We start from the raw sequence: 27,163 nt of genomic DNA on the forward strand, positions 1-27,163 counted from the left end.
ATCACTTTCGTAAGCCTCTGCGTCCCTTTCTTGAGCCTCGGCATCCCTCTCTTGAACTCCTGCATCCCTCTCATGAGCCTCTGCATCCCTCTCTTGAGCCTTTGCATCACTCTCTAAAGCCTCTGCATCCCTCTCTTCAGCCTCTGCATCACTCTCTTGAGTCTCTTCATCCCTCTCTTAAGCCTCTGCATCATTCTCTTCAGCCTCTGCATCACTCTCTTAAGCCTCTGCATCATTCTGTTCACACTCTGCATCACTCTCCTGAGCCTCTGCATCACTCTCCTGAGCCTCTGCATCACTCTTTTAAGCCTCTGCATCATTCTCTTCAGCCTCTGCATCCCTCTCTTAAGCCTCTGCATCATTCTCTTGAGCCTCTGCATCCCTCTCTTCAGCCTCTACATCCCTCTCTTAAGCCTCTGCATCATTCTCTTCAGCCTCTGCATCCCTCTCTTAAGCCTCTCCATCATTCTCTTCAGCCTCTGCATTCCTCTACTAAGCGTCTGCATCACTCTCTTGATTCTCTGCATCCCTTTCTTAAGCCACTGCATCATTCTCTTGAGCCCCTCCATCACTCTTTTAAGCCTCTGCATCATTCTCTTCAGCCTCTGCATCCCTCTCTTAAGCCTCTGCATCATTCTCTTGAGCCTCTGCATCCCTCTCTTCAGCCTCTACATCCCTCTCTTAAGCCTCTGCATCATTCTCTTCAGCCTCTGCATCCCTCTCTTAAGCCTCTCCATCATTCTCTTCAGCCACTGCATTCCTCTACTAAGCGTCTGCATCACTCTCTTGATTCTCTGCATCCCTTTCGTAAGCCACTGCATCATTCTCTTGAGCCCCTGCATCATTCTCTTGAGCCTCTGCATCCCTCTCTTAAGCCTCTACATCATTCCCTTGTGCCTCTGCATCACTCTCTTGATCCACTGCATCAATCTCTTAAGGCTCTGCATCTCTCTCTTCCGCCTATGCATCACTCTCTCGAGCCTCTGCATCACTCTCTTGAGCCTCTACATCCCTCTCTTGATCCTCTGCATCCCTTTCTTAAGCCTCTGCATCATTCTCTTGAGCCCCTGCATCATTCTCTTCAGCCTCTGCATCCCTCTCTTAAGCCTCTACGTCATTCCCTTGTGCCTCTGCATCACTCTCTTGATCTACTGCATCAATTTTTTTAAGGCTCTACATCTCTCCCTTCCGCCTCTGCATCAGTCTCTCGAGCCTCTGCATCACTCTCTTGAGACTCTGCATCACTCTCTTGAGGCCTCTGCATCACTCTGTTAAGCCTCTGAATCCCTCTCTTGAGCCTCTGCATCACTCTCTCGAACCTCTGCATCACTCTCTTAATCCTCTGCATCACTCTCTTGATCCTCTGCATCACTCTCTTAAGCCTCTGCATCACTCTCTAGAGCCTCTGCATTACTCTCTTCAGCTTCTGCATCTCTCTCTTAAGCCTTTGCTTCCCTCTCTTGATCCTCTGCATCACTTTCTTGAGCCTCTGCATCCCTCTCTTGAGCCTCTGTATCACTCTCTTGAGCCTCTGCATCACCCTCTTAAGAATCTGCATCCCTATTTTAAGCCTCTGCATCCCTCTCTTGAGCCAATAAACGCTTTTAAGCCTCTGCATCCCTCTCTTTGAGCCAATAAACTGAATTTTCAGTTTATTGTTATTAATTTATTATATATACGATAAAAATGATGCAAACACATAATTGGTTAGAAATTAACCTTAAATAATTCATTTTCAATCAAATATTTGTTTCTCGTTAAAATACTGTGTAAGATATTGAAAAGAGGAGAAGTTCTGTTTTTAATGCATATATCGACGTTTCAGCCGGATTAGAACAGTCTTACGTGTACATCTTCCATTGGTAATATAAACGGAAAATCAGGAACATCTTAGTTAATTCTAATGAAAACACATCGATTTTTATCATTTGTATTGGAAACGACATTTTAATATGTGTTTTCTAGGATCTAAGTAATACGAAACCTCCCCTTATAATTTGAAGTTAAAATCCTCAAATTTGGTAATATAGTAACTTCTTTCACGTTTTTTATGTAGTGTGATTTTACGTAAATATATTCGTATTTACCAATATTTCGATACTACTTCATGTTTTCTCACGATATGTGATTTGGCCTTCAAATCTCAGAATTTCGCATTATATTGAGCAAGTTTTCTTGCATTTTGTTTTGTACTAAAAATCATCGAATTTAGCAATATTTTGACGTTTATCATCCCCCTTTTCCTTTATGTGATTTAAACAAAATATCATCGAATTAGGCAATATTTTGCCGTTTTTCCACGTTTTTGTGAATTTTCTGTTTATTGTTATTAATTTATTGTATATACGATAAAAATGATGCAAACACATAATTGGTTAGAAATTAATCTTAAATAATTCATTTTCAATCAACTATTTGTTTCTCGTTAAAATACTGTGTAAGATTTTGAAAAAAGAGAAGTTCTGTTTTTAATGCATATATCGACGTTTCAGCCGGATTAGAGCAGTCTTACATGTACATCTTCCATTGGTAATATAAACGGAAAATCAGGAACATCATAGTTAATTCTAATGAAAACATATCGATTTTTATCATTTGTATTGGAAACAACATTTTAATGTCTTTTCTAGGATCGAAGTAATACGAAACCTCCCCCTATAATTTGAAGTTAAATTCTTCAAATTTGGTAATATAGTGATTTTTTCACGTTTTTCATGTAGTGTGATTTTACGTAAATATACTCGTTTTTACCAATATTTCGATACTACTTCATGTTTTCTCACGATATGTTATTTGGCCTTCAAATCTCAGAATTTCGCATAATGTTGCATTTTTAGCAAGTTTTCTTGCATTTTGTTTTGTACTAAAAATCGTCGAATTTAGCAATATTTTGACGTTTATCATCCCCCTTTTCCTTTATGTGATTTAAGCAAAATACCATCGAATTAGGCAATATTTTGCCGTTTTTCCACGTTTTTGTGAGTTTTCAGTTTATTGTTATTAGTTCATTATATATACGATACAAATGATGCAAACACATAATTGGTTATAAATTAACCTTAAATACTTCATTTTCAATCATATATTTGTTTCTCGTTAAAATGCTGTGTAAGATATGGAAAAGGGGAGAAGTTCTGTTTTTATTGCATATATCGACGTTTCAGCCGGATTAGAACGGTTTTACGTGTACATCTTTCATCCGTAATATAAACGGAAAATCAACAACATTTTAGTTCATTCTAATGAAAACACATTGTTTTTTATCATTTGTATTGGAAACAACATTGTCATATGTCTTTTCTTGGATCTAAATAATACGAAACCTCGCTCTATGAATTGAAGTTAAAATCCTCAAATATGGTAAAATAGTGACTTTTTCACGTTAATCATGTAGTTTGATATTACGTAAATATATTCATTTTTACCAATATTTCGATACTATTTCATATAGTTTGCCGTTTTTCCTTGTTTTTGTGAATTTTCAGTCTATGGGTATTAATTCATTATATATACGATAAAAATGATGCAAACACATAATTGATCAGAAAATAACCTTAAATACTTCATTTTCAATCATCTATTTGTTTCTCGTTAAAATACTGAGTAAGATATTAAAAAGGGGAGAAGTTCTGTTTTGTTGCATATGTCGACGTTTCAGCTGGATTAGGACGGTTTTATGTGTACATCTTCCATCGGTAATATAAACGGAAAATCAGGAACATTTTAGTTAATTCTAATGAAAACACATTGATTTTTATCATTTGTGTTTGAAACAACATTGTCTTATGTCTTTTCTTGGATCTAAATAATACGAAACCTCGCTCTATGATTTGAAGTTAAAATCCTCAAATATGGTAATATAGTGACTTTTTTCACGTTATTCATGTAGTGTGATTTTACGTATATATATTCGTTTTTACCAATATTTCGATACTACTTCATGTTTTCTCACGATGTGTGATTTGTCCTTCAAATCTCAGAATTTCGCAAATTTTCCATTTTTAAGCAAGTTTCCTTGCATTTTGTTTTGTACTAAAAATCATCGAATTTAGCAATATTTTGACCTTTATCATCCCCTTTTCCTTTGTGTGATGTAAACAAAATATTATCGAATTAGGCCGTTTTTCCACGTTTTTGTGAATTTTCAGTTTATTGTTATTAATTCATTAAATATACGATAAAAATTATGCAAACACATAATTGATCAGAAAATAACCTTAAATACTTCATTTTCAATCATCTATTTGTTTCTTGTTAAAATACTGAGTAAGATATTGAAAAGGGGAGTTCTGTTTTTTTTTGCATATATCGACGTTTCAGCCGGATTAGAACGGTTTTACGTGTACATCTTCCATTGGTAATATAAACCGAAAATCAGGAACATTTTAGTTAATTTTAATGAAAACACATTGATTTTCATCCTTTGTATTGGAAGCAACATCTTTATACGTCTTTTCTAGGGTCTAAAAAATACGAAACGTTGCTCTATGATTCGAAGTTAAAATTCTCAAATTTGGTATAATAATTACTTTTTTCACAATTTCATGTAGTTTGATATTACGCAATTATATTCCTTTTTACCAATAATTCGATATTATTTCATGTAGTATTACGATATGTGATTTGGCCTTCAAATCTCAGATTTTCGCATAATATTGCATTTTAAGCAAGTTTTCTTGCATTTTGTTTCGTACTAAAAATCATCGAATTCAGCAATATTTTGACGTTTATCATCCCCTTTTCCTTTATGTGATATAAACAAAATATCATCTTATTAGGCAATATTTTGCTGTTTTTCCACGTTTTTGTGAATTTTCAGTTTATTGTTATTAATTCATTAAATATATGATAAAAATGATGCAAACACATAATTGATTAGAAATTAACCTTCAACACATCATTTTCAATCAACTATTTGTTTCTCGATAAAATACTGAGTAAGATTTTGGAAAGGGGAGAAGTTCTGTTTTTATTGCATATATCGACGTTTCAGCCGGATTAAAGCGGTTTTACGTGTATATCTTCCATCGGTAATATAAACGGAAAATCAAGAACATTTTAGTTAATTCTAATGAAAACACATTGATTTTTATCATTTGTATTTGTAACAACATTGTCATATGTCTTTTCTTGGATCTAAATAATACGAAACCTCGCTCTATGATTTGAAGTTAAAATCCTCATATATGGTAATAAAGTAACTTTTTTCACGTTATTGATGTAGTGTGATTTTACGTATATATATTCGTTTTTACCAATATTTCGATACAACTTCATGTTTTCTCACGATGTGTGATTTGCCCTTCAAATCTCAGAATTTCGCAAATTTTGCATTTTTAAGCAAGTTTTCTTGCATTTTGTTTTGTACTAAAAATCATCGAATTTAGCAATATTTTGACCTTTATCATCCCCTTTTCCTTTGTGTGATGTAAACAAAATATTATCGAATTAGGCCGTTTTTCCACGTTTTTGTGAATTTTCAGTTTATTGTTATTAATTCATTAAATATACGATAAAAATTATGCAAACACATATTTGATCAGAAAATAACCTTAAATACTTCATTTTCAATCATCTATTTGTTTCTTGTTAAAATACTGAGTAAGATATTGAAAAGGGGAGAAGTTCTGTTTTTATTGCATATATCGACGTTTCAGCCGGATTAGAACGGTTTTACGTGTACATCTTCCATCGGTAATATAAACCGAAAATCAGGAACATTTTAGTTAATTTAAATGAAAACACATTGATTTTTATCATTTGTATTGGAAGCAACATCTTTATACGTCTTCTCTAGGGTCTAAAAAATACGAAACGTCGCTCTATGATTCGAAGTTAAAATCCTCAAATTTGGTATAATAATGACTTTTTTCACAATTTCATGTAGTTTGATATTACGCAATTATATTCCTTTTTACCAATAATTCGATATTATTTCATGTAGTATCACGATATGTGATTTGGCCTTCAAATCTCAGATTTTCGCATAATATTGCATTTTAAGGAAGTTTTCTTGCATTTTGTTTCGTACTAAAAATCATCGAATTCAGCAATATTTTGACGTTTATCATCCCCTTTCCTTTATGTGATATAAACAAAATATCATCTTATTAGGCAATATTTTGCTGTTTTTCCACGTTTTTGTGAATTTTCAGTTTATTGTTATTAATTCATTAAATATACGATAAAAATGATGCAAACACGTAATTGATTAGAAATTAACCTTAAACACTTCATTTTCAATCAACTATTTGTTTCTCGTTAAAATACTGAGTAAGATATATGAAAGGGGAGAAGTTCTAGTTTTATTGCATATATCGACGTTTCAGCCGGATTAGAGCGGTTTTACGTGTACATCTTCCATCGGTAATATTAACGGTTAATCAGGAACATTTTAGTTAATTCTAATAAAAACACATTGATTTTTATCATTTGTATTTGAAACCAACCTGTCCTCTTAAAAAGAACGTCAACATTTGCCGTTTGACTCTACGGCTGTTTTTGGACGTTATTTTGTGTAAAACTACGTCTATTTTCGCTTCCATGGACTATCTCTTGTTATACAATGAAATACCACACTCTTATTATTCTATAACTCACTGACTATGCTCTGATATTTGTTCTTCAAGTAAAAATATATATATTTTTGCCTTAATTAGGCCATAATCCAGAAAATTCCAGCCTATCGATCTTTATATTTAGGAAAACATCTAATAAATTTGGAAATGAATTTTTCGTTCGCCGACAGTTTCCTGTTACTATTTAACCCTCTATGCTGTAATGTCGCTGGTTATTGTGACTTTCCCAGGATTTATATATGTTTTGTAGTAGCATTTAGTCAGACTACAGTAATTTAACTAATGGGAAACCTCTATAGTTGTCGTAAATTAATAATAATCATTTATCAAATAATAAATTAGCAAACATATGCAACATTTTATGTTACGACTTTTCGGGTAGGCCGTTCTGTTTGTTTACAACCCCAATGGTTCAAAATACACAATACTTTTAATATATAAGTGACTAAGTATGCTCTAATATATGGTCCTCAATGAAAATTATCGTTTTTTTTTGTTAATTTGTCCATAATGAATAAGATTCCTTACTGTTGATCTTTATATTAAGAAAAACATCTAAACAAATTGGTATTGTGTTTTCGTTCAGATAAAGTTTCCAGATACTATTTCCTAGTTATCAATTAATGTAGGTGGTTATTTTAATTCGCGGCTACCAGGGGCTTTCTCCCATTATACAATATAAATGTACTCACTAACTATTCTCTGGTATCTGTTCTTCAAGTAAAATTACCTATTTTTTTGTTTAATTAGTCCATAATTCATAAAATTCCTTCAGGTCGATCTTTATATTTAGAAAAACATCTAATCAATTTGGAATTTAATTTTTCGTTCACCTACAGTTACCAGCTACTATTTCATTGTTATATTTTATGTCGCTGGTCATTACAATTTTCCAAGAATTTAAACAGCTAAACAGCAAGTAGCATCTTGTTAGAGTACAGGAATTTACCTATGGAGAACCTCGATAGCTGCCGAAAATTATTAATGATTATATATGTAATTTAAAATAATGAATTATATACCATTTCTTATGTTACGTCTTTGGCGGGTAGGCGGTTCTGCGGGTTTACAACCGAATTGTTTAAAAATCACACTATTTTAAATGTATGAGTCACTAGTATGCTCTGATATATGTTCTGCAATGAAAATAAAGATTGTTTTGTTGTTAATTACTCCATAAATGTGTAATGTGTTAATTCAGTCTAAAATCTTTTTGCAACGTTTATATGCGATATACGTAGCTGGAAACTACCTAATATTTAAAAATAATAGTTACAACATTCTATTAAAATATAATGTTGAAATAAATATCACACAAAGTCTGTATATCTGTTTTTAGATGTCTTATAAATTTTATTTTTAAATAGTATTAATAATGTTTGTGAATCTTGAGTAAAAATTATGTTAATTATTATTAATCTAATTGTTATTATTTTAAGTAAAAGAATTGCAAGTATTCGCATAACCACGGGATCTCTGTTTGTGTATGAATGCACGGATTTGTTTTTGTTATGAGAGGGACGCCTTAGAAAGCATGGTGTAGGCCACCTGTGGCTCGCATCTGATCCCACGATCGTCGTCGCCCCTAAATCAACACAACAGGTATTTAGTATTTACGATTATAATAAGTAATATTTCTTTTATAATAATATTGCAGCAGGTGGTGTAGTGGTAGGACACTCGCCTGGCGTTCCGCGAGCGCTATGTCATAAGTTCGTATCCTGGCCGGGGAGGATTTACTGGGCGCAAATCCTAAACTGTAGCCTCTGTTTAACGCAACAGTAAAATGTGTACTTGGATGAAAAAACGATTCTTCGCGGCGGGGATCGTATTCCAGGGACCTGCCCGAAACGCTACTCGTACTAGTGGCTGTACAAGAATGTAACAACTCTTGTATATATCTCAGGTTAGGGGCTAGGCATTTACACTCTTAGGTCAGCAAACTAGCTAGAAGGTTAGACTATTAGACTCCACTGGTCAATCGGGGCCCTGCATGACTCAGCTTATCCTAACCTAGCCCAGCTTAAACCATCTTAGCATAGTTCATTCTAGCTGTGCATAGTGCTTGCACAGCCTTGCTTATCCTAGTTTACCTCTTCCTAGCCTACCGTAGCCAAGCCTATCCCAGTATACCCTTACCTAGTCTTGCCTAGCCTAACCCTGCCTTGCTATTAAACATGACCAGTCCTTCCTACCCTAGCCAAGCCCTGACCAGCTAAGCCAAGCCAATCCCTGCCAAGATTTAGCATAGCCTAAGGAGGCCTGGTCGACGACCGGGCCGCGGGGACACTAAGCCCCGGAAGCACCTCAAGGTAGCCTCAAGGTAGGTAGCCTTGCCTTTTTATTAATATATAGAGGGTACCACCTCTGGTTGAGTATGTAGGAACCCTCCACTTATAGGGTTGAGGGTTCCATATATATATATATATATATATGCGGAAAATCCACAGAGAAATATGCAATGAGGTGAACGTTTCGGCTTTGTTAAAGCCTTTGTCAACACCAGACTGACCACGGGATCAGTTAGATCAGTTGCGTTAGGTCAGTCTGGTGTTGACAAAGGCTTTAACAAAGCCGAAACGTTCACCTCATTTCATATTTCTCTGTGGATTTTCCGCATAAAATGATCAGTGTTTTGTGATCGTCAATTGCATATATATATATATATATATATATATATATATATATATATATATATATATATATATATATATATATATATATATATATATATAATATAAATAATGTGTGTGTAAACATGCCACGTGTGTGTAAATCACAAAAATTAACACTTGATGAAAAATGTGACAGTGTCAGACCACGGAGGAAGAATTGAAACAGGAATTTCCTTAAGTACTTTCATATATTAATACATCTTCAGAAGGAATAATTTTTTATATAAATTAAATTAAAAAAATCATTCCTCCATGGTCTGACAGTCATATATATATATATATATATATATATATATATATATATATATATATATATATATATATATATATATATATATAATGTGTGTGTGTGTGTGTGTACTCACCTAGTTGTGCTTGCGGTGGTTGAGCTCTGGCTCTTTGTCCCGTATGTATGTATTCATATATATATATATATATATATATATATATATATATATATATATATATATATATATATATATATATATATATATATATATATATATATAATATTTTATATATCCTGCCTGAAATGCTGCGTGTACTAGTGGCTTTACAAGATAGTTCTTATAAAGATAGCATTTTGTGGTTATTCTCTATATCTGGTTCACCTAACAGTAAATAAGTACCTGGGAGTTAGACAGCTGCTATGGGCTGCTTCCTAGGGATGTGTGTGTGTGTTTGTATTCATGTTGAATTTTACAAAGTAGGAAGAGATGTTTGTAAAAAAAAAAAATCAAATATTTTTGAAAGTATAAGTAGATTTGATATTTTTCTTTAATTGTTTATGTCTGCTGTCTCGCCTCCTTTATAAAATGGCATCATTCTTGCTTTTTTAAGGATATCAGGAAAAGTAAGGCACTCCAGAGATTTGTTGACTCCTTCCTAGTGTTGCCTAGCCCAGCCCAGCCTAGACAAGGCAGGCTGGGCATCCTAGCCTCACGCAGCTTAGCCCCCACCTACATGTAGCATCCCAGTCCATCCTAAGTGATCATTACCTTACTGGCTGTGTTTTCTCTTCAGCCCTGAATGTAATGTGGTGGAACATAAGCAGATACATATCAGGTCTTAGAGAATCTGTACTTCATACATTTCTTAATAATGTCTCACAAATATTTAAATAATTAAAAAAAAATTGTATAATAACTTCATATTATTCTTGCAATTTATTTTTGCATTTTTTTATACAAAATTTACATTTTAAAAGATTACCTCTATTTTTAGATTGATGACTTGAAGACTACAGTGCCATCCACAGCAAATCATGGTCTTAAAATATCTCCTAGCAATGACGAGACCAATTTTCACAGAGATCAAATTTTTGCTAAGCAGTAGTCACAGGTAAATATATATTATATATATAATATTATATATATAATATTATATATATAAAATTAACTACATCATTGCTCAAAGCACCTTTAGACATTCTGAGAGTTGTGCTATTTTATTAAAAAATTAATTAGGCTATATTTTAATGTTTTGTAATGTTTTCATTACTTTTTTTGTTTTGAAATATAAATTGTTGAGTTTTGAAACATTTTGACATTAACTATACCTGAATATTTATAAACAAAAAAATACCAGAACTATGTCCTTGACAATTGCACTAAGAAGTCTTTGCCAAAATCAGGTGCTCAGTGCAGTAGTTAAAAACTTAAAAGTTGTACCACCTCTGGTGCAAGATTAGGGACCCATAGCCTCAGAGAAGAAAATAGAGAGTACTCAGAGAAGGCCTTGAATAATAGGCAGGCTGTTTGTCTGTGTTTCGACGGTAAGCTTGCTGACACCAAATGTAGTTACCTAAGTGTAGTTACAGGATTAGAGCTACGCTCGTGGTGTCCGGTCTACCCAGCACTCTTTGTCACATAATGCTTTGAAACTACTGACGGTCTTGGCCGCCACCACCTTCTCACTTAACTTGTTCCAACTGTGTACCACTCTGTATGCGAAAGGAAATTTTTTTATATATCTTTGGCATCTTTGTTTAGTTAGTTTAAATCTATGACCTTTTGTTCTTGAAGTTCCAGGTCTCGGGAAATCTTCCCTATCGATTTTATCAATTCCTGTTACTATTTTGTACATAGTGATTTTATCACCTCTTTTTGTTGTCTTCTAGTTTTGGCATATATAATGCCTCTGACCTCTCCACATAGCTCTTGCCCTTTAGTTCTGGGAGCCACTTAGTAGCATGTCTTTGCACCTTTTCCAGTTTGTTGATGTGCTTCTTAAGATATGGGCACCACACAACCGCTGCATATTCTAGCCTTGGCCGAACAAAACTCGTGAACAATTTCTTTAGTATTTCGCCATCCATGTATTTAAACAAAATTCTGAAGTTAGAAAGCGTGGCATAGGCTCCTCACACAACGTTCTTTATGTGGGCCTCAAGTGATAGTTTTCTATCTAGAATCAACCCTAGACCTCTTTCTTTTATCAGAATTATATAAAGATTTCTCACATAATTTGTAGGTTGTGTGGGATCTATGTTCTATTCCACATTCCATAACATGGCATTTATTCACATTAAATTTCATTTGCCAAGTGGTGCTCCATATATTTATTTTGTCCAGGTTTTCTTGAAGGGCATGACAATCATCTAAATTTCTTATCCATCCCATTATCTTAGCATCATCAGCAAACATGTTTATATAATTCTGTATTCCAACTGGTAGATCATTTATGTAGACAATGAACATTTCTGGTGCATGTACTGTGGTACTCCACTTGTGACACTTCTCCAGTCCGATTGCCTCTGATTACTGCCCTCATTTTTCTATCAGTCAGAAAATTTTTCAGCCATGTTAGAAGCTTACCTGTCACCCATCCAAAATTTTCTAGTTTCCAGAACAACCTCTTATGTGGAACTCTGTCGAAAGCCTTTTTTATGTCTAGATAGATGCAGTCGACCCAACTACCTTTTTCCTTTAAAATCTCTGTGGCTCAATCATAGAAACTGAGTAAATTCGATACACAGGATCTTCCAGATCGAAAACAATACTGTCTGTGTGATATTATATAATTTCTCTCAAGGTGTTCTACCCATTTAGTTTTTATTATTTTTTTTTGTTTTCAATCCTTTCACTGTTACACTTGTCAATGATTCAGGTCTATAACTGAGAGAGGTGGGGTCTTCCCTGTTGCCACTTTTGTAGATTGGAACTGTGTTAGCCTTTTTCCACATGTTTGCTATGACTCCTGTACACAGGGATGCCTGAAAGATCAGGTCAAGTGGAAGGCTGAGCTCAGATGCACATTCTCTCAGAACCCATGGTGAAACTCCATCTGGACCAACTGCTTTGTTCTTACTTAGCTACTTTAGCATATTTTCCACTTCATCTCTAGTTTAAATCTAGACACCTCTATACGCTCTATGATGTTCTCAGAAATTCTTATTGTGTCTGGTTCTCTTAAGATTTCATTTTGTATAAACACACTTTGGAACTTTTGGTTTAATGTTTCAGACATTGCATTATCATTTTCTGTGAATCTGTTTCCTATTTTCAACCTCTGGATATTATCCTTTACCTGCAATTTGTTGTTTATGAATTTGTAGAATAGGCCCAGTTCTGTTTTACATTTATCCATTATCCCTTTTTAAAAATTTCTTTCTGCCTCTTCCCTTACTGCTGTATAGTTGTTTCTCGCATCTTTGTATCGCTGGTATGATTGGGGGTTTGGCTTCTTTCTATTTTGATACCTGCTTGATGGGGTTCTGCTCTTCTACCCCCCAAGCCCGGCCCGAGGCCAGGCTCGACTTGTGAGAGTTTGGTCCACCAGGCTGTTGCTTGGAGCGGCCCGCAGGGCCACATACCCACCACAGCCCGGCTGATCCGAAACTTCTCTTAGAAAACAGTCCAGTTTTCTCCTGAAGATGTCCACGGTTGTTCCGGCAATATTTCTTATAGTCGCTGGGAGGACGTTGAACAACCGCGGACCTCTGATGTTTATACAGTGCTCTCTGATTGTGCCTGTGGCACCTCTGCTCTTCACTGGTTCAATCTTGCATTTTTTTCCATATCGTTCACTCCAGTACGTTGTTATTTTACTGTGTAGATTTGGGACCTGGCCCTCCAGTATCTTCCATGTGTATATTATTTGGTATCTCTCTCGTCTCCTTTCTAGAGAGTACATTTGGAGAGCTTTGAGACGATCCCAATAATTTAGGTGTTTTATCTCGTCTATGCGTGCCGTATATGTTCTCTGTATTCCCTCTATTTCAGCAATCTCTCCTGCTCTGACGGGGGAAGTGAATACTGAGCAGTACTCGAGACGGGACAACATAAGTGACTTGAAGAGTACAACCATTGTGATGGGATCCCTGGATTTGAAAGTTCTCATAATCCATCCGATCATTTTTCTGGCCGACGCAATATTTGCTTGGTTATGCTCCCTAAACGTTAGATCGTCGGACATCATTATTCCCAAATCCTTGACATGCTGTTTTTCTACTATGGGAAGATTCGATTGTGTTTTGCACCCTGTATTATGTTTCAGATCCTCATTTTTGTCGTACCTGAGTACCTGAAATTTATCACTGTTAAACATCATGTTATTTTCTGCTGCCCAATCGAAAACTTTGTTGACATCTGCTTGTAGTTTTTCAATGTCTTTCATTCCATGTTTGTGTCTTTTGGTCTGTGGCCCTCTCTCAATTTCTGTTGAACCAATCCTGTTTTCTGGCCCTGCATCTCTGTTTTGGTATGAATGTTTGTGTGCCTTCATTGTATATTTTGCAAAATTTGGCATACATTTAATTTACTTCCCTGTCTAGCAACAAGTCTGCCTAATTACTTATTAAAAAAAATTTGAAGTTCCCCATAGTGACCTCTCTCTCTTGAAATCAAGTTTATCAACTGTTTCAATGTCCCCATTTTCTGTGTGTGTGTTTGGAGGCTAAGCTTGCTGATACCATGTGTGTGTGTGTTTGGAGGCTAAGCTTGCTGATACCATGTGTGTGTGTGTTTGGAGGCTAAGCTTGCTGATACCATGTGTGTGTGTGTGTGTGTGTTTGGAGGCTAAGCTTGCTGATACCGTTTGTGTGTGTGTGTGTGTGTTTAGAGGCTAAGCTTGATGATACCATGTGTGTATTTGGAGGCTAAGTTTGCTGATACCATGTGTGTGTGTGTGTGTTTGGAGGCTAAGCTTGCTGATACCGTGTGTGTGTGTGTGTGTTTGGAGGCTAAGCTTGCTGATACCATGTGTGTGTGTGTGTTTGGAGGCTAAGCTTGCTGATACCATGTGTGTGTGTGTGTTTGGAGGCTAAGCTTGCTGATACCATGTGTGTGTGTGTGTTTGGAGGCTAAGCTTGCTGATACCATGTGTGTGTGTGTGTTTGGAGGCTAAGTTTGCTAACACCGTGTGTGTACTCACCTGTTTAAATAATAATAGGGGTGTGTACCACGTCTGGTGCAATTGTAGGGACCCACAGCCTTGAAGAAAATAGAGTATTCAGAGAAGACCTTGTGGATTCTCACTGAACACTAATCTTTTCTTCTCCTATCACCCTTCTTATTTTGTTTTATGCTGTATTCTATTATATATCATATAAATACATAGCCAAATGGCAATATTTATTATGTCTATACAAAAAGAAGACATCCACTTTATTTTTTTTCTCTCCTTTGTTTCTATGTGGATTTTGTTGTGACTAATGATCCTCCTCCTTCCCATCAACAGGTCTTCCTCACTGGGCTTGCTCGGCTTTTGTGTTACTGTGAGGGTGCCATCATCGTTTACCCCTCAAGACTGACTCATGCTGGCATTGCATTTGTGGACTTCCCTTCACAGTAAACAGTCCTTCTCCATATGGTGATTGTCCAGGGCAAGCAGGGTGTGACTGCCATCTTGGAGAAGCAGGGTCTTTTAATATGAAGAATCTTCCGTCTTCTCTACTTACGCCAGCTTGTGCCGGCCTTGCATTCTTGTTACTTCATGGCCCTTGGGCCTTTTTTATTTATTTTACATAATAATTTTTTTTATTAATACCCGTGTTTCACAAGAGATCCTTAACATTTTAAGCACCAATTGTATTGACTAATGTACGTCTTGTAACCTTTAAGACATAAATAGACAAGACATAGATAAATGAGTGAATAATACTGAGTGACTAGGTTAGGGCGAGGAACATAGTACAGTGTCTGGCTTTGGAAGAATGCCTACTGTTTTAGAAACCTTATTGCCATGATCATAATCGTATGGGTTAAAAAGCATTTGTTGTCACTCCTACACTGTGTCTTGTTGAGCTTGAAACCTTTGCTCCTTGTTCGTGTTACATCTGACCTTTTGAAGAAATTGTATGAATCAATATCCTCCAAATTGTTCAGTATTTTAAAGGTTTCGCTCTATTACTCTCTCATTTGCATATATCTAAGCATATAGATTAGATATAGATTTAGATTAGATTTTTTAGTCAGGTAAAGGTACATACATTGCAGATGAGTTACAAAGGGAAAGACATTGACTAGAGTTCACTAGCTCTATTGGAAGAGAAACGTCTGCAAGACAAGTGTGGGCAAAAATTAAGGTAGCAGCGGCTCACAACGACCCCCAACGGCTTCATTTTGTATCTTCTCCAACTTGCCCATCCTACCTTTACCAAAACAAGAAATGACAGGTGCAGCATAATCAATAAGAAATCTTACAGTACTCAAGTACATCATTCGTTGCACTTGGACTCCCACTCCTTTCCACAGCATGCCAAGGCCTTCAGAGGTTGTAATCTCTTCCGACATTGACTCAACAGTCTGTTCATCTCAGTTTCCAAACTCTCATAGGTATATCCAACATATATGCCTAAATATTTATATATATTAACTCTATATTTTTACCGTTTATTTCCAATATAATGGGCCTCCGACTTCTACATTCAAACTTTAGTTTTGTCTTCATTAACCACTAGTCCCATGTGGTGACACTGGTTTCCGAAATTGTCCAACACTGTTTGAATCTTTGAAATATCTTTGCCCTGAAACAAAATATCATCAGCATATATGATTGGAGTTACCCAATTTGAGTATTTCTCAGATGCTATCTTATTCATTAGTACATTAAACAGGGTGAGACTCAACACTCCTCCCTGAGGTGTGCAGAGTTCTTGACCTTGATACCTTGAACCATACAACCTTGATACCACACCTGAGCCTTCCTTTCCTGAAGATAATCCCCTATCCAGCGCAATAATCTCCCTTCAACACCAAGACCAGCTAATTCATATAAAATAACCTCTTTGTTGGCTTTATCAAAAGCTCCTTATAAATCAATAAAAATTCTATAATAATCATTACCATTAGCTAGACATTTAATAATACAGTCAGAGGTACTTTTTCCTCTGAGGAACCCGAAAAATTATTAGACAGCTGATCACCTATTATATACAAAAGTTTATTTGAAATGATCCTCTCCATCATTTTACAAAAACACGAGGTTAAAGACACAGGTCTGTACTCTCCATTGGCTTTAGGGATAAGGATGATCATAGTTCTTTTTCATTAACTGGGAATTCTGCCCTCTTTATAACTAATATTAAAGAGGTCTAACAGCGGGCTTTTCGTCATAATGGCAAGTTCATTAAGTATTTCATAAGTTACTCCATCCTCCCCAGGGGGCGGTAGATTTCCCAACTTTAATCGCCGTTATTAGTTCTTCTCTGGTAATACCTGTGCAAGTGACATCACCACTGTTACCTGCTGTAAGTATAAAATCCTTTCTTAGATCTTTCCAAGAATCAAACGACTCTCTCGTTACAGCGGGTAATTAAATGAACTAAGTTTGGCAGCTTCCGCCCATTTATTTACGAGACCTTTTGCAATTCCTTACTGGTCAGGATGTGCAACAAAATTATGCTTTTTACCCCTTATTTCATTTATGTCTTGCCAGATTTCCTTCAAGTTTGTTATTCCTAACTTTCTCTGCAAACTCCTGCCAATACTTGCTCCAAATTTCCTTTCTCTTCTCCGCACACTTTTATGGGGGGATGCTTTTCTATACCAGATGTTTTCCGGTTCAATGTTGCATTAAATACATCTACCTCCTTAATTAAATCTTAATAAAATGCTTCTGCCGAGTCTGGCTTATAAGTATCATACCAAGACTTAATATGACCAACAAGACCCCTTAATTCTCCCTTATTAAACTTTAAGCTTTTCCTCTGAAGGCAGGCATGCTTTTTATCTAGTTTAAGCTGTATTTGTAATGCAAAATCTCTTAGCATTTCATCCACAGTAAGACAATTCTCCTCTATGCCCTCAGCATTTATCAAACAAGCATAATCTAATCTCCCTTCCCTCAGATGAGGAGAGGGCTCGCCCAGCAGTTGAACATCTTCATGTTCAACATGTTCATCTTCATGTTCAGATTGTTACCATCCCTATCCCCAGTTTCCTGGAGTGCTGCTATGTTAATATTCTCTCTAAGAGTATAATAGTGTACATCCACCGCTCTAGTTTTTAATCCATTAACGTTCCAAGATAATATTATCAATCTACTTTCATCCATGAACTCCGTAATATTTTTTCTTTCTCCTCACTTGCACAACTACTACTAACATCGAAGGTAATAGTATTCATATCTATTTTCTTTGTTATTTCTGTATACCTTTTTACTTTAACGAAGGTACCACCCAGGTGTAGGGAGGAATGATCTTTTCCAGGTATATTTTGAAAATCAGCATCGTTTTGCCACGTACCGCTTCGGTGGGTAGGCGGTTCCATGAGTTAATAACTCTGTGGGTGAAAAAGTATCTCCTGTAACTGGTAACTGGCTATTCAGACCAAGGACTTCGGGTAGATGTAGTTTACATGGACCTGAACAACGGTCGTAGTCTGCTGTCTGCTCTGTGTCGAGGCTGTAGCGTCTTGGGTCGATTAGAACTGTACACGCCGAGTGCTACATTCTTGACTGGAGATTGTACTGTGTGCTATTCGATTGATTGATGAAGATTAAGCCACTCAAGAGGTGACACGGGCATGAATACCCCGTAAGTGGTGGCCCTTTTGAGCCATTACCAGTATCAAGAGCTGATACTGGAGATCTGTGCAGGTGCGACTGCACCCTGCGTGACGGAAGATGTCTCCCGTGTGGTGTGTGCTATTCTGATTTATTTATAAAGATTAAGCCACCCAAGAGGTGGCACGGGCATGAATAGCCCGTAATGTGCTATTCTCAAGTCGCTTGCTTATGTACGGTGACGACACCTCACAGTAAGATATAGAAGGGTGGAAAACCGTTACCTGTAAATAGGGATAGGATTAATGCTTGTGTAATTAGTTATGCCATTATGATGATGAGATAATGGAGTATATGGATTACTCGATCACTACATCACCTTCAACTATTACTAGGGGAACTATTCCATGGTCCAGCGATTTTCTGAAAAGGAGTTTCACTGGCAAGCATAGTGAATTAAGAGCATAAGAATAAAGGTAACTGCAGAAGGCCTATTGGCCCATACGAGGCAGCTCCTATCTATAACCACCCAAACCCACTCATATACATGTCCAACCCACGCTTGAAACAATCGAGGGACCCCACCTCCACCACGTTACGCGGCAATTGGTTCCACAAATCAACAACCCTGTTGTCAAACCAGTATTTACCCAAGTCTTTCCTAAATCTAAACTTATCCAATTTATACCCATTGTTTTGTGTTCTGTCATGTGTTGATACTTTTAATACCCTACTAATATCCCCTTTGTTATGTCCATTCATCCACTTGTAAACCTCTATCATATCACCCCTAACTCTTCGCTTTTCCAGTGAATGCAATTTAAGCTTTGTTAATCTTTCTTCATATAAAAGATTTCTATTTTGGGGAATTAACTTAGTCACCCTACTCTAGACACGTTCAAGTGAATTTATATTCATTCTATAATATGGCGACCAAAACTGAACTGCATAATGTAAATGGGGCCTAACCAGAGCAAGATATAGCTGAAGAACCACACCAGGTGTCTTGTTACTAACACTTCGATTAATAAATCCCAGTGTCCTATTTGCCTTATTACGAGCATTCATGCATTGATCCTTTTGTTTTAAATTCTTACTAATCATAACTCCCAGATCCCTTTCACAATCCGACTTCGCAATCTCAACACCATCTAGCTCGTATCTTGTAACTATCATCATTACCTAGTCTCAAAACTTTACATTTATCAGCATTAAACTGCATCTGTCAATCTTTTGACCATTTCAAAACCCTATTTAGATCAACTTGAAGTGATAGTGAGTCTTCTTCCGTGTTAATTTCCCTACCTATTTTTGTATCATCTGCAAATTTGCAAAAGTTGCTACTCAACATAAGAACACAAGAACACAAGAACAAAGGCAACTGCAGAAGGCCCACCGGCCCATACGAGGCAGCTCCTACCTACAACCACCCAATTAATTTGCCAGTTCCTTTACGACTTGGGACTTAAATCCATTTACACTTTGGGCTTCTGAGTCTTTTAGTTTGTCAATGCTCTTCCTGATCGTGTCACGTGTAATTGGTATTTCTCTTAATTCATTCTCCTTACCTCCGACAAACATTTGTGTTGGTGATGGGATGTCATTCACGCTTTCTAGTGTGAACACTGATGTTAGGTATTCATTGAGAGTGTTTGCCGCCCTTTTATGATACAACTTAAAATTGTTAGTCTCATCTTTTATGGGTCCTACGGAGTCAGTTCTTTGTTTGGGTTTTACTTCGTATATACTTGCCCGAAACGCTATGCGTATTAGTGGCTTTAGGTATTGTATTTTAAATTTTAAAATTTTGCCCCGAGGTGCGAGTTTATTGGGAGTACTTAGCTGTATCATTAGCAAGGTAATTAACTATAGTTTGCTGTCCTCCGTCCTTTAACAAATCCATTGACCCCTCCCCTAACCTGCCTATTTTGTGCAATAGTCGGTTTAGGATGATCCTTTCAAGCATCTTCCAAGTGCATTACATGAGACTGATAGGTCTATAAGTAAGTAAGTAATTATCAAAAGAAGGCACCAAACCGGGAAGGCTATGTAGCACCATCAAATACGCAAAATAATCAGAGGGCGCTAAATATCACCAAGGATGCCAATACGAGAACAAAAACGCATAAGGCGAACGATATCAAAAGTATCCGAGTCACCAAGAATTCTATCGAGGGACAGGTGACCGCGAGGGGCGGTCGGAAAGCAAGACACACGCTCGTCCTGGAAGTCAGGACATTCAAGAAGGACATGCACGACCGTAAGAGGGACAATGCAACTAGGACAATAAGGAGCAGGGCGGCGCTCCATCAAGTGACCATGGGTTAAGCGAGTATGGCCAATACGCAACCTCGCCAGAGCTGTTTCCCACCGCCGGTTACGGTGGAAGGAGGACGGCCACGAGGAAACACAACATTTAAGAGTACGTAGCTTGTTACCAGTAACAGACAACCAAGAAGCCTGCCAACGGGTAAGGACTGAGGAATGGATAACCGGGTAAAAGTCGGAATACGGAATGCCTTTACGAGAGATGGGACAAGAGCGGACAGCTTCCTTAGCGGCAGCATCCGCACGCTCATTTAAAGACACGCCAATATGGCTGGGAACCCAACAAAACTCAACCGACTTAAATTTACTGTGAACGAGAAACAGCCAATGCTGGATCTCGACAACTACCGGATGAACTGGATTAAAGCACCCGAGAGCCATGAGGGCACTACGAGAGTCAACAACAACCACAAAGGAAGACTGACAACGAGAAAGCAGGAGACGAAGAGCATAGAGAATAGCATAAAGTTCTGCTGTAAAGATGCTAGTCTCCGGAGGCAAGCGACACATATAAGTGCGATCAGGAAAAACAACAGAGTAGCCAACACCGTCCGCTGACTTAGACCCATCGGTGAAGACAGAAACGGACCGGGAGTGAGAAGAAAAGTGCTCGAGGAAAAGGCGTTTTAGAACTGTAGGAGGGGTAAAAGCTTTAGTGATACGAGTCAAGGATGTACAAAACCGCGGAAGAGGGACCCTCCACGGGGGCAAAGAAGGAACAACACGAGGAGAAACATCAGAAATACGAATGGAAAGAGAATCCTGGAGGCGAGATAACCGGACAGAAAGAGGGAGGTGGTGAAGAGGAACAGGAACCGCAGGAGGGGTAAAAGTCAAAGCACGACAGAGGCGAGAGGAAGGATGTTGCAAGGACCGCGCAAGATAGCGAAGACAGTAGCGATCACGGCGGTCCTGGAGAGACAGGAAGCCAGTGTCAACATACAAGCTAAGGACGGGAGTCGAACGAAAGGCACCAGAACTGAGGCGCAACCCAGTATGGTGCAAAGCATCAAGACGGCGAAGAGTAGAAGGAGAAGCAGACGAGTAAGCAGGGCAACCATAATCGAGCTTAGACAGGACGAGAGAGGAATGTAAAGCAAGGAGAGTGCGCCTATCAGCCCCCCAAGAAGTATGGGACAAGACCCGAAGGAGGGTAAGGGACTTAGAGCACTCAACACGGAGGTAAGAGATATGGGGAGACCAAGACAAACGAGTGTCAAGGAATAACCCCAAAAGCTTCGCGGAATCTTTGTATTCAAGGGGATGACCATAAAGTGACAAAGAGGGACGAAGAACAACCCGTTTCCGCGTAAAAGTCATGGCACAAGTCTTAGAAGTAGAGAACTTGAAGCCATGACCTGTGGCCCAAGACGACACGGCATCAATCGCAAGTTGAAGCCGGCGTTGAAGGAGAGGCGAATCATCACCCTGACAACAAAGGGTAAGATCATCGACATAGAGAGCGGAGAAGACACCAGAAGGAAGAGAGGAAAGAAGACCATTGAGGGCAACCAGAAAAAGAGTAGTGCTCAGAACACTACCCTGGGGCACACCTTCGTATTGCTGAAAAGGGGGAGAGAGAGCGGTACCAAGGCGCACCCGAAAGGAACGACGAGAGAGGAAGCTGCGGAGAAAGAGAGGGAGATGACCACGAAGGCCAAAAGAATGAAGTTGAGATAGGATATGATAACGCCAAGTGGTGTCGTAAGCCTTTTCTAGGTCAAAAAGGACGGCAACAACGGAGGTCTTCGCAGCAAAAGCAGTACGTATATAGACCTCCAAGTTCACCAGGACATCTGTCGTGCTGCGGCACTTGCGGAAACCAAATTGAGAAGGGGAGAGGAGGTGATGGTGTTCCAGGAACCACATCAGACGAACGTTAACCATACGTTCAAAGAGTTTGCAGACACAACTTGTGAGAGCAATAGGGCGAAAGTCCTTAGGGGAAGTACCCAGAGACCCTGGTTTGCGAACAGGGAGGACAACGGCATCGAGCCAGTCCTCAGGGACTGACGACGACTCCCAGATCCGATTATACAGACTCAGTAAATACTGAGACGTGCTCGGAGGGAGATGGCGAAGCATCTCATAATGAATACCATCGGAGCCCGCCGCCGTAGAACCGCAGAGGGCCAGGGCAGAACGAAGTTCAGAGAGAGAGAAGGGATCATTATAGGGAAGCTGAAGATGAGTGCAGAAATCTAAAGGACGAGACTCAAGGACAGGTTTACGAAGAAGGAAAGATTGGGGAAGATGAAGACCAGAGCTAACAGAAGAAAAGTGGGAACCCAGTTCGGAAGCGACCTGCAACGGGTCCGCCACAAGAGTATCATGGAGGTGAAGGACCGGTGAAACATCGGGAACGAACTTACCCGCTATCTTGCGGATACGCTTCCAGATCTGGGCCAGAGGGGTTTCGGACGTAATTGTCGAGACATAAGATGCCCAACATTCACGTTTAGCCGTACGGATGGCCCTACGGGCCACCGCACTCGCTCTCCGAAAGAAAAGAAAAGAATCGGCCGTCTGCCTACGGCGGTGCTTCTTCCAGGCTGCACGCTTACAGCGGACAGCCCGAGCACAGTCCGCATTCCACCAGGGAACGCACTTCCGTGGACCCCGAGAGGAAGAGCGAGGAATAGAGCGGAGGGCAGCGTCGAAGACAGTGTCATGAAAAAGGAGGAGAGCGCGAGAGAGGGGCAGAAGGGAGAGGTCAGAGAGAGTAGCACTGAGGGAAAACAGGGTCCAGTCCGCCTTAGCAAACTGCCACCTAGGGAAAGAGAGGGAAGGGCGAAAAGAGAAAAAGGAAACAAGGATGGGGAAATGATCACTTCCATGGAGGTCATCAAGAACCTGCCATGTGAAATCTAAGTAAAGAGAAGAAGAGCAGAGAGAAAGATCAAGACAAGAAAGGGTGCGAGTTCGAGAGTCCAAATGAGTGGGCTCACCAGAATTCAGAAGAGACAGGGAAGAAGAGAGGAGAAACGGCTCAAGGAGGCGACCCCGGGTATTCGTCAGAACGTCACCCCAAAGAGAATGACGACAATTGAAGTCACCCAGCAGGAGCACAGGCTCCGGCAAGGAGTCTAGGAGGTGTTTCAAATCAGGAAGAGAGAGCGGGACACTCGGGGGGAGATAAATGGAACAAACTGTGTACCATTTCCCCACAAAGATACGAGCAGCAGAACAATGGAGAGGCGAAGGAAAAAGTAAAGGAACAAAGGGAACATCAGCCCGAATCAAGAGAGCAGAAGAATTAGAAGCCCCAGCAATGGCTGGGGGGGGGGAGAGAAAGGAATAGCCACGAAAACGACCAGGACGAGCACCAAGCATCGGCTCCTGGAGACAGACACAAAGGGGCGAAAACCGCGAAACCAGAAGTTGGAGTTCGAGGAAATTGGCGTAATAACCTCGAACGTTCCATTGAAGAATGGACAACGACGAGAAGAGAAAGGACAAAAACAGAGAACAAGGAAGAAACAAAGGCGAAAGACCAACAGAGCACGTTAAAGAATATCAGGGTCGGGATCAGGGTCAGCAAAGTCAGGGTTAGGGGGCATGGGTAAACTGAGCAAAGACGGAGGGAAGGAAACGGGAGAACAGATCAGAGGTGGGCGGGCAGGGTCCGGAGGAGGAGGAGGAGGAGGAGGAGGAGGAGGAGGAGACAACGGAGAGGAGCAGTCAAGGACAGCAGCAGGAAGAGGGGGAGTAGAAAGAGAGGAGCGCACCCCAGCAAGAGCAGCAACCGAAAGGGAAGCAGGGGCCAAAGAAACCTCCATAGCAGGAACAGGGGGCGCAAGCACTGAAACGGGAGTGGAAGGAGCAACAGAGCCAGAAGGAGGAGCTGAGGAAGAAAGCGAAGCCTTCTTACCCGCCGGGGAAGAGGAAGGAGAGGAGCCAGGCTTACGCTTCTGACTTAAAGAGACCGGTGTCCCAGCAACTACGTACCGGGCAACGGATTCCAGTGTCTCAACAGGAGAAGCCGAACGAGAGCACACACGACGGCCATTAGGAGAGCGATGGACATCCGCCCGCACCGACAGGCGGCGGGGAGAGCCGATAGATGGAGGAAGAGGATGGGAAGGAGGATCGGAGGGGGACGAGGAAGGAGACACAGAAGACACGACAGACCGGGTAGAAGGAAGGGGAACCCCAGACAGAGGACCAGGAGGAGGATCCTTCGGGAGAGAACCCAAAGGGACAGAGGAGGGGGCAGTGGGCGCATCAGGGTCCAAGGCCTGGAAACGGTTGTGAGTCTGAGGAAGGCGGGAAGGACGAGGAGAGGAAGAGCGCAACACGCGAGCATAAGAGATATTAGCGTAAGGCGGGAGCCGGCGAACCTGGCGCCTCGCCTCAGGAAAAGATAAACGCTCCCGGTGCTTCAAGTTGAGGACGGCTGCCTCAAGCTTGTAATGGACACACGCACGGGAGAAGGTAGGATGGGCCTCACCGCAGTTGAGGCAACGAGCCTGGGGAGAAGCGCACTCCGACTTAGAGTGACCTTCGCCACCACACAAAGGACAGAGAGAGACAGTCCCGGAGCAGCGGAGGGCACCATGCCCAAACCTCCAGCACTTGTTGCAGAGCCGAGGAGAAGGAATGTACTCCTGGACAGAGCACCTGGCACCAGCAAGAATGACAGGGTGGAAGGGTCCTACCATCAAAGGTAATCTTCACAACCCGGAGGGGTTGACGGCGACTACCACGAGGGGGACGAGTAAACGTGTCCACCTGGAGAATAGAATGGCCCTGGGCAGCGAGGATATGTCGAATATCGTCGTGGCAGTCGCGTAGGTCCCGAACACCGGTCGCAACATGGGGCGGGAGCAAAATAGTGCCAACACTGGCATTCAACTGGACGTTCTTCGAGACCCGAACGGGGGTCTCGCCAAGGCAGGATAAGGCAGCCAAGCGGGAAGCAGCATCCTGAGAAGGAGCAGCAACGACACGCGTACCGAGACGAGTGGGGTTAAAAGTAATGGAGGCATCCACGGAATCAATGAGATGTCGATGAAGGGAGAAATCGTCAGGAGGCGCAGAATCAAGAGGGAGGAGATCAAAATATTTGGCCCACGAAGCGGGACCAAACAAGGCTTGATAGGTAGCAGAACTGGAAGGAATCGAGCGAGGGCGGCCGTGACGAGAACGGCGGTGAGAACCCCCAGAGAGAGGGGTTAAAAGGCGCAGTAGTAACAACTAGAGAAGGAGCCGCGCCAGGGGACGAGGTAGTCACCACTGGGGGCTTGGGGCTCGACCCAACCACAGAGGAGGGAGGGGAGCCAGGGGAAGGAGTCAGAGAGGCCAAAGGAGGAGCAAGGTCGGGGCCCAATGCAGCGGAGGCTACAGAGCCCGGTCTTCCAATACGGACCGACTCGGGGGCTTGGTCGCCCACCCCACGAGCCTGAGAAGGTAAACCAGAAGAAGCCGAAGCAGGGGTAATCATCTTGACGAAAGAAGAATTCACTCACGAATGTGCCCCCACACCCACCATGGAGCCACAATTAGAGGCAGGACACCCAACAAGAAGCTATCGCCGATCTTGTCGGGGCCTCCTAGGGGTGCGTCGTGAGTATACGCCCCACAAACGCCACCTTAAGAAACCGACAGTCCGTCGAGATCGGGTTCAGTGACGAAGTGGGGATTGACAATAAAAGGTTCCCCTCGCTCTCGACGTCGGGTACTGCAGTTCTACGGGTGCAAGAGTATGCCTCCTCAAGCACCCGGGCGTCAAAATAGAAGAAGTCCAAGGGAAGAACCAGAACGAGCAAAAGGTCGGTAGGAAACGGCAAGCAGATAGGAGAAGAGGGGGGAGAAAAACGAAACAGAAGGAAAAGGAAAGGAAAAGATGCCCAGCAGAATTGGAGAGGACGGCAGCAGGAGCACAAGGCTAGAAAAGGACAGGACTGTCCCAAGGAGCATCACACTCCGGCAGCCGCCCACCAAGCCCCCACACGGCGACAACGAGCTGAGCGGGGAGGGGGATAGGTCTATAATTGCCAGGGTCATTGGGTTTCGGTATTTGGACCATTATTGCATGTTTCCATTGTGTGGGCAACACTCCACATAGGAATGACTTGTTAAACAGGTGGAGTAGTGGATTGCCAGACACTTCACACAGTGCATTGAGTATGTCGTAGGTGACGCCATCTTCACCAGGTGCTGTACTTTTACCCTTTTCATAGCCCCCTTTACTTCCTTGGCTGTAATTGGTTCCCCATACTCGTCATCACTAGATTGTGCTCTTTTTATCCTAATCCTTCTGTCATTATGTCGGAGGAGCTGTTCCCTGCTTACTTCTGCAGGGAGGGAGGAGGATGATGCTGCATCACTCCACTTGTGAATTAGTTCTTCAGCCTTACCCTGGGGGTCGTTGTGAGCCGCAGGCCGGGCTCTGCTCCCCTTAGCTACCTTAATTTTTGCCCACACTTGTCTTGCAGACGTTTCTCTTCCAATAGAGCTAGTGAACTCTAGTCATTGTCTTTCCCTTTGTAACTCATCTGCAATGTATGTACCTTTACCTGACTAAAAAATCTAATCTAAATCTATATCTAATCTATATGCTTAGATATATGCAAATGAGAGAGTAATAGAGCGAAACCTTTAAAATACTGAACAATTTGGAGGATATTGATTCAT

At 40.5% G+C, this 27,163-nt stretch overlaps 1 long non-coding RNA gene across 1 annotated transcript; it reads left to right on the top strand.

The window, feature by feature from the left end:
• Nucleotides 1–8,033: 8,033 nt before the first annotated feature.
• Nucleotides 8,034–15,188, top strand: LOC138354211 (uncharacterized). Its single transcript, XR_011223470.1, has 3 exons — nucleotides 8,034–8,180; nucleotides 10,478–10,594; nucleotides 14,933–15,188. It is a non-coding gene; the product is annotated as an uncharacterized lncRNA (long non-coding RNA).
• Nucleotides 15,189–27,163: the final 11,975 nt, after the last annotated feature.

The sequence above is a fragment of the Procambarus clarkii genome, chromosome 62 (genome assembly GCF_040958095.1).
Source record: "Procambarus clarkii isolate CNS0578487 chromosome 62, FALCON_Pclarkii_2.0, whole genome shotgun sequence".
NCBI lineage: Eukaryota > Metazoa > Arthropoda > Malacostraca > Decapoda > Cambaridae > Procambarus > Procambarus clarkii.